Genomic DNA, 13,795 nt, shown 5'->3' with positions numbered 1-13,795 from the left:
TCTGAAGGCTTCAGTTAGCTGGATATCTGCAGGCTTCATTTCTCAGCTGGATATCTACAGGCTTCAGTTCTCAGCTGGATATCCGCAGGCTTCAGTTAGCTGGATATCTGCAGGCTTCAGTTCTCAGCTGGATATCTGCAGGCTTCAGTTAGCTGGATATCTGCAGGCTTCATTTCTCAGCTGGACATCTGCAGGCCTCTTTTCTCAGCTGGATATCTGCAGGCTTCATTTCTCAGCTGGATATCTGTAGGTTTCATTTCTCAGCTGGATATCTGCAGGCTACATTTCTCAGCTGGATATCTGCAGGCTTCATTTCTCAGCTGGATATCTGCAGGCTTCAGTTAGCTGGATATCTGCAGGCTTCAGTTAGCTGGATATCTGCAGGCTTCAGTTAGCTGGATATCCGCAGGCTTCATTTTTCAGCTGCATATCTGCAGTCTTCAGTTGTCAGCTGGATATCTGCAGGCTTCATTTCTCAGCTGGATATCTGCAGGCTTCATTTCTCAGCTGCATATCTGCAGTCTTCGTTTCTCAGCTGGATATCTGCAGGCTTCATTTCTCAGCTGGATATCTGCAGGCTTCAGTTCTCAGCTAGATATCTGCAGGCTTCATTTCTCAGCTGGATATCTGCAGGCTTCATTTCTCAGCTGGATATCTGCAGGCTTCATTTCTCTGCTGGATATCTGTAGGCTTCATTTCTCAGCTGGATATCTGCAGGCTTCAGTTCTCAGCTGGATATCTGCAGGCTTCAGTTAGCTGGATATCTGCAGGCTTCAGTTAGCTGGATATCTGCAGGCTTCTGTTCTCAGCTGGATATCTGCAGGCTTCAGTTAGCTGGATATCCGCAGGCCTCATTTTTCAGCTGCATATCTGCAGGCTTCATTTCTCAGCTGGATATCTGCAGGCTTCATTTCTCAGCTGGATATCAGCAGGCTTCAGTTAGCTGGATATCTGCAGGCTTCATTTCTCAGCTGGATATCTGCAGTCTTCAGTTCTCAGCAAGATATATGCAGGCTTCAGTTCTCAACTGGATATCTGCAGGCTTCAGTTCTCAGCTGGATATCTGCAGGCTTCAGTTAGCTGGATATCTGCAGGCTTCAATTAGCTGGATATCTGCAGGCTTCTGTTCTCAGCTGGATATCTGCAGGCTTCAGTTAGCTGGATATCCGCAGGCTTCATTTTTCAGCTGCATATCTGCAGGCTTCATTTCTCAGCTGGATATCTGCAGGCTTCATTTCTCAGCTGGATATCAGCAGGCTTCAGTTAGCTGGATATCTGCAGGCTTCATTTCTCAGCTGGATATCTGCAGTCTTCAGTTCTCAGCTAGATATATGCAGGCTTCAGTTCTCAACTGGATATCTGCAGGCTTCAGTTCTCAGCTGGATATCTGCAGGCTTCAGTTAGCTGGATATCCGCAGGCTTCATTTCTCAGCTGGATATCTGCAGGCTTCATTTCTCAGCTGGATATCTGCAGGCTTCATTTCTCAGCTGGATATCAGCAGCTTCAGTTAGCTGGATATCTGCAGGCTTCATTTCTCAGCTGGATATCTGCAGTCTTCAGTTCTCAGCTGGATATCTGCAGGCTTCAGTTCTCAAGTGGATATCTGCAGGCTTCATTTCTCAGCTGGATACCTGCAATCTTCATTTCTCAGCTGGATATCTGCAGGCTTCATTTCTCAGCTGGATATCTGCAGGCTTCATTTCTCAGCTGGATATCAGCAGGCTTCAGTTAGCTGGATATCTGCAGGCTTCATTTCTCAGCTGGATATCTGCAGTCTTCAGTTCTCAGCTGGATATCTGCAGGCTTCAGTTCTCAAGTGGATATCTGCAGGCTTCATTTCTCAGCTGGATACCTGCAGGCTTCATTTCTCAGCTGGATATCAGCAGGCTTCATTTCTCAGCTGGATATCTGCAGGCTTCATTTCTCAACTGGATATCTGCAGGCTTCAGTTCTCGGCTAGATATCTGCAGGCTTCAATTCTCAGCTGGATATCTGAAGGCTTCAGTTAGCTGGATATCTGCAGGCTTCATTTCTCAGCTGGATATCTGCAGGCTTCAGTTCTCAGCTGGATATCCGCAGGCTTCAGTTAGCTGGATATCTGCAGGCTTCAGTTCTCAGCTGGATATCTGCAGGCTTCAGTTCTCAGCTGGATATCTGCAGGCTTCAGTTATCTGGATATCCGCAGGCTTCATTTTTCAGCTGCATATCTGCAGGCTTCAGTTGTCAGCTGGATCTCTGCAGGCTTCATTTCTCAGCTGGATATCTGCAGGCTTCATTTCTCAGCTGGATATCTGCAGGCTTCATTTCTCAGCTGGATATCAGCAGGCTTCAGTTAGCTGGATATCTGCAGGCTTCATTTCTCAGCTGGATATCTGCAGTCTTCAGTTCTCAGCTGGATATCTGCAGGCTTCAGTTCTCAAGTGGATATCTGCAGGCTTCATTTCTCAGCTGGATACTTGCAGGCTTCATTTCTCAGCTGGAGATCTGCAGGCTTCATTTCTCAGCTGGATATCTGCAGGCTTCATTTCTCAGCTGGATATCTGCAGGCTTCAGTTCTCAGCTAGATATCTGCAGGCTTCATTTCTCAGCTGGATATCTGCAGGCTTCAGTTCTCAGCTAGATATCTGCAGGCTTCATTTCTCAGCTGGATATCTGCAGGCTTCAGTTCTCAGCTGGATATCTGCAGGCTTCATTTCTCAGCTGGATATCTGCAGGCTTCAGTTAGCTGGAGATCTGCAGGCTTCATTTCTCAGCTGGATATCTGAAGGCTTCAGTTAGCTGGATATCTGCAGGCATCAGTTCTCAGCTGGATATCAGCAGGCCTCAGTTAGCTGGGTATATGCAGGCTTCATTTCTCAGCTGGATATCTGCAGGCTTCATTTCTCAGCTGGATATCTGCAGTCTTCTGTTCTCTGCTGGGTATCTGCAGGCTTCAGTTAGCTGGATATCTGCAGGCTTCATTTCTCAGCTGGATATCTGCAGGCTTCATTGCTCAGCTGGATATCTGCAGGCTTCAGTTAGCTGGATATCTGCAGGCTTCAGTTCTCAGTTGAATATCTGCAGGCTTCAGTTAGCTGGATATCCGCAGGCTTCATTTTTCAGCTGCATATCTGCAGGCTTCAGTTGTCAGCTGGATATCTGCAGGCTTCATTTCTCAGCTGGATATCTGCAGGCTTCATTTCTCAGCTGGATATCAGCAGGCTTCAGTTAGCTGGATATCTGCAGGCTTCATTTCTCAGCTGGATATCTGCAGTCTTCAGTTCTCAGCTGGATATCTGCAGGCTTCAGTTCTCAAGTGGATATCTGCAGGCTTCATTTCTCAGGTGGATACCTGCAGGCTTCATTTCTCAGCTGGATATCTGCAGGCTTCATTTCTCAGCTGGATATCTGCAGGCTTCATTTCTCAGCTGGATATCTGCAGGCTTCAGTTCTCAGCTAGATATCTGCAGGCTTCAATTCTCAGCTGGATATCTGAAGGCTTCAATTAGCTGGATATCTGCAGGCTTCATTTCTCAGCTGGATATCTGCAGGCCTCATTTCTCAGCTGGATATCTGCAGGCTTCATTTCTCAGCTGGATATCTGCAGGCTTCATTTCTCTGCTGGATATCTGTAGGCTTCATTTCTCAGCTGGATATCTGCAGGCTTCAGTTCTCAGCTGGATATCTGCAGGCTTCAGTTAGCTGGATATCTGCACGCTTCAGTTAGCTGGATATCTGCAGGATTCAGTTCTCAGCTGGATATCTGCAGGCTTCAGTTGGCTGGATATCCGCAGGCTTCATTTTTCAGCTGCATATCTGCAGGCTTCAGTTGTCAGCTGGATATCTGCAGGCTTCATTTCTCAGCTGGATATCTGCAGGCTTCATTTCTCAGCTGGATATCTGCAGGCTTCATTTCTCAGCTGGATATCAGCAGGCTTCAGTTAGCTGGATATCTGCAGGCTTCATTTCTCAGCTGGATATCTGCAGTCTACAGTTCTCAGCTAGATATATGCAGGCTTCAGTTCTCAACTGGATATCTGCAGGCTTCAGTTCTCAGCTGGATATCTGCAGGCTTCATTTCTCAGCTGGATATCTGCAGGCCTAATTTCTCAGCTGGATATCTGCAGGCTTCATTTCTCAGCTGGATATCTGCAGTCTTCAGTTCTCAGCTGGATATCTGCAGGCTTCAGTTCTCAAGTGGATATCTGCAGGCTTCATTTCTCAGCTGGATACCTGCAGGCTTCATTTCTCAGCTGGATATCTGCAGGCTTCATTTCTCAGCTGGATATCTGCAGGCTTCATTTGTCAGCTGGATATCTGCAGGCTTCAGTTCTCAGCTAGATATCTGCAGGCTTCATTTCTCAGCTGGATATCTGCAGGCTTCAGTTCTCAGCTAGATATCTGCAGGCTTCATTTCTCAGCTGGATATCTGCAGGCTTCAGTTAGCTGGAGATCTGCAGGCTTCATTTCTCAGCTGGATATCTGAAGGCTTCAGTTAGCTGGATATCTGCAGGCATCAGTTCTCAGCTGGATATCAGCAGGCCTTAGTTAGCTGGGTATATGCAGGCTTCATTTCTCAGCTGGATATCTGCAGGCTTCATTTCTCAGCTGGATATCTGCAGTCTTCTGTTCTCTGCTGGGTATCTGCAGGCTTCAGTTAGCTGGATATATGCAGGCTTCATTTCTCAGCTGGATATCTGCAGGCTTCAGTTAGCTGGATATCTGCAGGCTTTATTTCTCAGCTGGATATCTGCAGGCTTCATTGCTCAGCTGGATATCTGCAGGCTTCAGTTAGCTGGATATCTGCAGGCTTCATTTCTCAGCTGGATATCTGCAGTCTTCAGTTCTCAGCTGGATATCTGCAGGCTTCAGTTCTCAAGTGGATATATGCAGGCTTCATTTCTCAGCTGGATACCTGCAGGCTTCATTTCTCAGCTGGATATCTGCAGGCTTCATTTCTCAGCTGGATATCTGCAGGCTTCATTTCTCAGCTGGATATCTGCAGGCTTCAGTTCTCAGCTAGATATCTGCAGGCTTCAATTCTCAGCTGGATATCTGAAGGCTTCAATTAGCTGGATATCTGCAGGCTTCATTTCTCAGCTGGATATCTGCAGGCCTCATTTCTCAGCTGGATATCTGCAGGCTTCATTTCTCAGCTGGATATCTGCAGGCTTCATTTCTCTGCTGGATATCTGTAGGCTTCATTTCTCAGCTGGATATCTGCAGGCTTCAGTTCTCAGCTGGATATCTGCAGGCTTCAGTTAGCTGGATATCTGCAGGCTTCAGTTAGCTGGATATCTGCAGGCTTCAGTTCTCAGCTGGATATCTGCAGGCTTCAGTTGGCTGGATATCCGCAGGCTTCATTTTTCAGCTGCATATCTGCAGGCTTCAGTTGTCAGCTGGATATCTGCAGGCTTCATTTCTCAGCTGGATATCTGCAGGCTTCATTTCTCAGCTGGATATCTGCAGGCTTCATTTCTCAGCTGGATATCAGCAGGCTTCAGTTAGCTGGATATCTGCAGGCTTCATTTCTCAGCTGGATATCTGCAGTCTACAGTTCTCAGCTAGATATATGCAGGCTTCAGTTCTCAACTGGATATCGGCCGTCTTCAGTTCTCAGCTGGATATCTGCAGGCTTCAGTTCTCAAGTGGATATCTGCAGGCTTCATTTCTCAGCTGGATAACTGCAGGCTTCAATTCTCAGCTGGATATCTGCAGGCTTCATTTCTCAGCTGGATATCAGCAGGCTTCAGTTAGCTGGATATCTGCAGGCTTCATTTCTCAGCTGGATATCTGCAGTCTACAGTTCTCAGCTAGATATATGCAGGCTTCAGTTCTCAACTGGATATCTGCAGGCTTCAGTTCTCAGCTGGATATCTGCAGGCTTCATTTCTCAGCTGGATATCTGCAGGCCTCATTTCTCAGCTGGATATCTGCAGGCTTCATTTCTCAGCTGGATATCTGCAGTCTTCAGTTCTCAGCTGGATATCTGCAGGCTTCAGTTCTCAAGTGGATATCTGCAGGCTTCATTTCTCAGCTGGATACCTGCAGGCTTCATTTCTCAGCTGGATATCTGCAGGCTTCATTTCTCAGCTGGATATCTGCAGGCTTCATTTGTCAGCTGGATATCTGCAGGCTTCAGTTCTCAGCTAGATATCTGCAGGCTTCATTTCTCAGCTGGATATCTGCAGGCTTCAGTTCTCAGCTAGATATCTGCAGGCTTCATTTCTCAGCTGGATATCTGCAGGCTTCAGTTAGCTGGAGATCTGCAGGCTTCATTTCTCAGCTGGATATCTGAAGGCTTCAGTTAGCTGGATATCTGCAGGCATCAGTTCTCAGCTGGATATCAGCAGGCCTCAGTTAGCTGGGTATATGCAGGCTTCATTTCTCAGCTGGATATCTGCAGGCTTCATTTCTCAGCTGGATATCTGCAGTCTTCTGTTCTCTGCTGGGTATCTGCAGGCTTCAGTTAGCTGGATATATGCAGGCTTCATTTCTCAGCTGGATATCTGCAGGCTTCAGTTAGCTGGATATCTGCAGGCTTTATTTCTCAGCTGGATATCTGCAGGCTTCATTGCTCAGCTGGATATCTGCAGGCTTCAGTTAGCTGGATATCTGCAGGCTTCATTTCTCAGCTGGATATCTGCAGTCTTCAGTTCTCAGCTGGATATCTGCAGGCTTCAGTTCTCAAGTGGATATATGCAGGCTTCATTTCTCAGCTGGATACCTGCAGGCTTCATTTCTCAGCTGGATATCTGCAGGCTTCATTTCTCAGCTGGATATCTGCAGGCTTCATTTCTCAGCTGGATATCTGCAGGCTTCAGTTCTCAGCTAGATATCAGCAGGCTTCAATTCTCAGCTGGATATCTGAAGGCTTCAATTAGCTGGATATCTGCAGGCTTCATTTCTCAGCTGGATATCTGCAGGCCTCATTTCTCAGCTGGATATCTGCAGGCTTCATTTCTCAGCTGGATATCTGCAGGCTTCATTTCTCTGCTGGATATCTGTAGGCTTCATTTCTCAGCTGGATATCTGCAGGCTTCAGTTCTCAGCTGGATATCTGCAGGCTTCAGTTAGCTGGATATCTGCAGGCTTCAGTTAGCTGGATATCTGCAGGCTTCAGTTCTCAGCTGGATATCTGCAGGCTTCAGTTGGCTGGATATCCGCAGGCTTCATTTTTCAGCTGCATATCTGCAGGCTTCAGTTGTCAGCTGGATATCTGCAGGCTTCATTTCTCAGCTGGATATCTGCAGGCTTCATTTCTCAGCTGGATATCTGCAGGCTTCATTTCTCAGCTGGATATCAGCAGGCTTCAGTTAGCTGGATATCTGCAGGCTTCATTTCTCAGCTGGATATCTGCAGTCTACAGTTCTCAGCTAGATATATGCAGGCTTCAGTTCTCAACTGGATATCGGCCGTCTTCAGTTCTCAGCTGGATATCTGCAGGCTTCAGTTCTCAAGTGGATATCTGCAGGCTTCATTTCTCAGCTGGATAACTGCAGGCTTCAATTCTCAGCTGGATATCTGCAGGCTTCATTTCTCAGCTGGATATCTGCAGGCTTCATTTCTCAGCTGGATATCTGCAGGCTTCAGTTCTCAGCTAGATATCTGCAGGCTTCAATTCTCAGCTGGATATCTGAAGGCTTCAGTTAGCTGGATATCTGCAGGCTTCATTTCTCAGCTGGATATCTGCAGGCTTCATTTCTCTGCTGGATATCTGTAGGCTTCATTTCTCAGCTGGATATCTGCAGGCTTCAGTTCTCAGCTGGATATCTGCAGGCTTCAGTTAGCTGGATATCTGCAGGCTTCAGTTAGCTGGATATCTGCAGGCTTCAGTTCTCAGCTGGATATCTGCAGGCTTCAGTTAGCTGGATATCCGCAGGCTTCATTTCTCAGCTGGATATCTGCAGGCTTCATTTCTCAGCTGGATATCAGCAGGCTTCAGTTAGCTGGATATCTGCAGGCTTCATTTCTCAGCTGGATATCTGCAGTCTTCAGTTCTCAGCTGGATATCTGCAGGCTTCAGTTCTCAAGTGGATATCTGCAGGCTTCATTTCTCAGCTGGATACCTGCAAGCTTCATTTCTCAGCTGGATATCTGCAGGCTTCATTTCTCAGCTGGATATCTGCAGGCTTCATTTCTCAGCTGGATATCAGCAGGCTTCAGTTAGCTGGATATCTACAGGCTTCATTTCTCAGCTGGATATCTGCAGTCTTCAGTTCTCAAGTGGATATCTGCAGGCTTCAGTTCTCAAGTGGATATCTGCAGGCTTCATTTCTCAGCTGGATACCTGCAGGCTTCATTTCTCAGCTGGATATCAGCAGGCTTCATTTCTCAGCTGGATATCTGCAGGCTTCATTTCTCAACCGGATATCTGCAGGCTTCAGTTCTCGGCTAGATATCTGCAGGCTTCATTTCTCAGCTGGATATCTGAAGGCGTCAGTTAGCTGGATATCTGCAGGCTTCATTTCTCAGCTGGATATCTGCAGGCTTCAGTTCTCAGCTGGATATCCGCAGGCTTCAGTTAGCTGGATATTTGCAGGCTTCAGTTCTCAGCTGGATATCTGCAGGCTTCAGTTCTCAGCTAGATATCTGCAGGCTTCAATTCTCAGCTGGATATCTGAAGGCTTCAATTAGCTGGATATCTGCAGGCTTCATTTCTCAGCTGGATATCTGCAGGCCTCATTTCTCAGCTGGATATCTGCAGGCTTCAGTTCTCAGCTGGATATCTGCAGGCTTCAGTTAGCTGGATATCTGCAGGCTTCAGTTAGCTGGATATCTGCAGGCTTCAGTTCTCAGCTGGATATCTGCAGGCTACAGTTGGCTGGATATCCGCAGGCTTCATTTTTCAGCTGCATATCTGCAGGCTTCATTTCTCAGCTGGATATCTGCAGGCTTCATTTCTCAGCTGGATACTTGCAGGCTTCATTTCTCAGCTGGATATCTGCAGGCTTCATTTCTCAGCTGGATATCTGCAGGCTTCATTTCTCAGCTGGATATCTGCAGGCTTCAGTTCTCAGCTAGATATCTGCAGGCTTCAATTCTCAGCTGGATATCTGAAGGCTTCAGTTAGCTGGATATCTGCAGGCTTCATTTCTCAGCTGGATATCTGCAGGCTTCAGTTCTCAGCTGGATATCCGCAGGCTTCAGTTAGCTGGATATCTGTAGGCTTCAGTTAGCTGGATATCTGCAGGCTTCATTTCTCAGCTGGATACATGCAGGCTTCAGTTCTCAGCTGGATATCTGCAGGCTTCATTTCTCAGCTGGATATCTGCTGGCTTCAGTTGGCTGGATATCTGCAGGCTTCAGTTAGCTGGATATCTGCAGGCTTCATTTCTCAGCTGGATATCTGCAGGCTTCAGTTCTCAGCTGGACATCTGCAGGCTTCATTTCTCAGCTGGATATCAGCAGGCTTCAGTTAGCTGGATATCTGCAGGCTTCATTTCTCAGCTGGATATCTGCAGTCTTCAGTTCTCAGCTAGATATATGCAGGCTTCAGTTCTCAACTGGATATCTGCAGGCTTCAGTTCTCAGCTGGATATCTGCAGGCTTCATTTCTCAGCTGGATATCTGCAGGCCTCATTTCTCAGCTGGATATCTGCAGGCTTCATTTCTCAGCTGGATATCTGCAGGCTTCATTTCTCTGCTGGATATCTGTAGGCTTCATTTCTCAGCTGGATATCTGCAGGCTTCAGTTCTCAGCTGGATATCTGCAGGCTTCAGTTAGCTGGATATCTGCAGGCTTCAGTTAGCTGGATATCTGCAGGCTTCAGTTCTCAGCTGGATATCTGCAGGCTTCAGTTAGCTGGATATCCGCAGGCTTCATTTCTCAGCTGGATATCAGCAGGCTTCAGTTAGCTGGATATCTGCAGTCTTCATTTCTCAGCTGGATATCTGCAGTCTTCAGTTCTCAGCTGGATATCTGCAGGCTTCAGTTCTCAAGTGGATATCTGCAGGCTTCATTTCTCAGCTGGATACCTGCAAGCTTCATTTCTCAGCTGGATATCTGCAGGCTTCATTTCCCAGCTGGATATCTGCAGGCTTCAGTTAGCTGGATATCTGCAGGCTTCATTTCTCAGCTGGATATCTGCAGTCTTCAGTTCTCAGCTGGATATCTGCAGGCTTCAGTTCTCAAGTGGATATCTGCAGGCTTCATTTCTCAGCTGGATATCTGCAGTCTTCAGTTCTCAGCTGGATATCTGCAGGCTTCAGTTCTCAAGTGGATATCTGCAGGCTTCATTTCTCAGCTGGATACCTGCAGGCTTCATTTCTCAGCTGGATATCAGCAGGCTTCATTTCTCAGCTGGATATCTGCAGGCTTCATTTCTCAACTGGATATCTGCAGGCTTCAGTTCTCGGCTAGATATCTGCAGGCTTCAATTCTCAGCTGGATATCTGAAGGCTTCAGTTAGCTGGATATCTGCAGGCTTCATTTCTCAGCTGGATATCTGCAGGCTTCAGTTCTCAGCTGGATATCCGCAGGCTTCAGTTAGCTGGATATCTGCAGGCTTTAGTTCTCAGCTGGATATCTGCAGGCTTCATTTCTCAGCTGGATATCTGCAGGCTTCAGTTCTCAGCTGGATATCTGCTGGCTTCAGTTATCTGGATATCCGCAGGCTTCATTTTTCAGCTGCATATCTGCAGGCTTCAGTTGTCAGCTGGATCTCTGCAGGCTTCATTTCTCAGCTGGATATCTGCAGGCTTCATTTCTCAGCTGGATATCTGCAGGCTTCATTTCTCAGCTGGATATCAGCAGGCTTCAGTTAGCTGGATATCTGCAGGCTTCATTTCTCAGCTGGATATCTGCAGTCTTCAGTTCTCAGCTGGATATCTGCAGGCTTCAGTTCTCAAGTGGATATCTGCAGGCTTCATTTCTCAGCTGGATACTTGCAGGCTTCATTTCTCAGCTGGATATCTGCAGGCTTCATTTCTCAGCTGGATATCTGCAGGCATCATTACTCAGCTGGATATCTGCAGGCTTCAGTTCTCAGCTAGATATCTGCAGGCTTCATTTCTCAGCTGGATATCTGCAGGCTTCAGTTCTCAGCTAGATATCTGCAGGCTTCATTTCTCAGCTGGATATCTGCAGGCTTCAGTTCTCAGCTGGATATCCGCAGGCTTCATTTCTCAGCTGGATATCTGCAGGCTTCAGTTAGCTGGATATCTGCAGGCATCAGTTCTCAGCTGGATATCAGCAGGCCTCAGTTAGCTGGGTATATGCAGGCTTCAGTTCTCAACTGGATATCTGCAGGCTTCATTTCTCAGCTGGATGTCTGCAGGCTTAAGTTCTCAGCTGGATATCTGCAGGCTTCATTTCTCAGCTGGATATCCGCAGGCTTCATTTCTCAGCTGGATATCTGTAGGCTTCAGTTGTCAGCTGGATATCTGCAGGCTTTATTTCTCAGCTGGATATCTGCAGGCTTCTGTTCTCAGCTGGGTATCTGCAGGCTTCAGTTAGCTGGATATCTGCAGGCTTCATTTCTCAGCTGGTTATCTATAGGCTTCAGATAGCTGGATATCTGCAGGCTTCATTTCTCAGCTGGATATCTGCAGACTTCAGTTTGCTTGATATCTGCAGGCTTCATTTCTGAGGTGGATATATGCAGGCTTCAGTTCTTAGCTGGATATCTGCAGGCTTCACTTCTCTGCTGGATATCCGCAGGCGTCATTTCTCAGCTGGATAACTGGAGGCTTCTGTTCTCAGCTGGATATCTGCAGACTTCAGTTTGCTTGATATCTGCAGGCTTCATTTCTGAGGTGGATATATGCAGGCTTCAGTTCTTAGCTGGATATCTGCAGGCCAGTTCTCAGCTGGATATCTGCAGGCTTCAATTCTCAGCTGGATATCTGAAGGCTTCAGTTCTCAGCTGGATATCTGCAGGCTTCACTTCTCTGCTGGATATCCGCTGGCTTCATTTCTGAGCTGGATATCTGCAGGCTTCATTTCTCAGCTGGATATCTGCAGGCTTCAGTTCTCAGCTGGATATCTGCAGGCTTCAATTCTCAGCTGGATAATTGCAGGCTTAAGTTCTCAGCTGGATATCTGCAGGCTTCTGTTCTCAGCTGGATATCAGCAGGCTTCTGTTCTCAGCTGGATATCTGCAGGCTTCTGTTCTCAGCTGGATAATTGCAGGCTTCAGTTCTCAGCTGGATATCTGCAGGCTTCATTTCTCAGCTGGATATCTGCAGGCTTCTGTTCTCAGCTGGATATCAGCAGGCTTCTGTTCTCAGCTGGATATCTGCAGGCTTCTGTTCTCAGCTGGATAATTGCAGGCTTCAGTTCTCAGCTGACTATCTGCAGGCTTCAGTTTGCTTGATATCTGCAGGCTTCATTTCTGAGGTGGATATCTGCAGGCTTCAGTTCTTAGCTGGATATCTGCAGGCCAGTTCTCAGATGGATATCTGCAGGCTTCAATTCTCAGCTGGATATCTGAAGGCTTCAGTTCTCAGCTGGATATCTGCAGGCTTCACTTCTCTGCTGGATATCCGCAGGCTTCATTTCTCAGCTGGATAACTGGAGGCTTCAGTTCTCAGCTGGATATCTGCAGGCTTCAATTCTCAGCTGGATATCTGCAGGCTTCATTTCTCTGCTGGATATCTGCAGACCAGTTAGCTGGATATCTGCAGTCTTCTGTTCTCAGCTGGATATCTGCAGGCTTTATTTCTCAGCTGGATATCTGCAGGCTTCAGTTAGCTGGATATCTGCAGGATTCATTTCTCAGCTGGATATCTGTAGGCTTCAGTTAGCTGGATATCTGCAGGTTTCTGTTCTCAGCTGGATATCTGCAGGCTTCTGTTCTCAGCTGGATATCTGAAGGCTTCAGTTCTCAGCTGGATATCTGCAGGCTTCAATTCTCTGCTGGATATCCGCAGGCTTCATTTCTCAGCTGGATAACTGGAGGCTTCAGTTCTCAGCTGGATATCTGCAGGCTTCAATTCTCTGCTGGATATCTGCAGGCTTCATTTCTCTGCTGGATATCCGCAGACCAGTTAGCTGGATATCTGCAGTCTTCTGTTCTCAGCTGGATATCTGCAGGCTTTATTTCTCAGCTGGATATCTGCAGGCTTCAGTTAGCTGGATATCTGCAGGCTTCATTTCTCAGCTGGATATCTGTAGGCTTCAGTTAGCTGGATATCTGCAGGCTTCTGTTCGCAGCTGGATATCTGCAGGCTTCTGTTCTCAGCTGGATATCTGCAGGCTTCTGTTCTCAGCTGGAAAATTGCAGGCTTCAGTTCTCAGCTGGATATCTGCAGGCTTCATTTCTCAGCTGGATATCTTCAGGGTTCAGTTCTCAGCTGACTATCTGCAGGCTTCAGTTTGCTTCATATCTGCAGGCTGCATTTCTGAGGTGGATATCTGCAGTCTTCAGTTCTTAGCTGGATATCTGCAGGCCAGTTCTCAGCTGGATATCTGCAGGCTTCAATTCTCAGCTGGATATCTGAAGGCTTCAGTTCTCAGCTGGATATCTGCAGGCTTCATTTCTCTGCTGGATATGCGCAGGCTTCATTTCTCAGCTGGATAACTGGAGGCTTCAGTTCTCAGCTGGATATCTGCAGGCTTCATTTCTCAGCTGGATATCTGCAGGCTTCATTTCTCAGCTGGATATCTGTAGGCTTCAGTTAGCTGGATATCTGCAGGCTTCTGTTCTCAGCTGGATATCAGCAGGCTTCTGCTCTCAGCTGGATATCTGCAGGCTTCTGTTCTCAGCTGGATAATTGCAGGCTTCAGTTCTCAGCTGGATATCTGCAGGCTTCATTTCTCAGCTGGATATCTTCAGGCTTCAGTTCTCAGCTGACTATCTGCAGGCTTCAGTT

Source organism: Hypanus sabinus, chromosome 3 (assembly GCF_030144855.1).
Source record: "Hypanus sabinus isolate sHypSab1 chromosome 3, sHypSab1.hap1, whole genome shotgun sequence".
Taxonomy (NCBI): Eukaryota; Metazoa; Chordata; class Chondrichthyes; order Myliobatiformes; family Dasyatidae; genus Hypanus; species Hypanus sabinus.
This window is presented reverse-complemented; position numbering follows the sequence as displayed.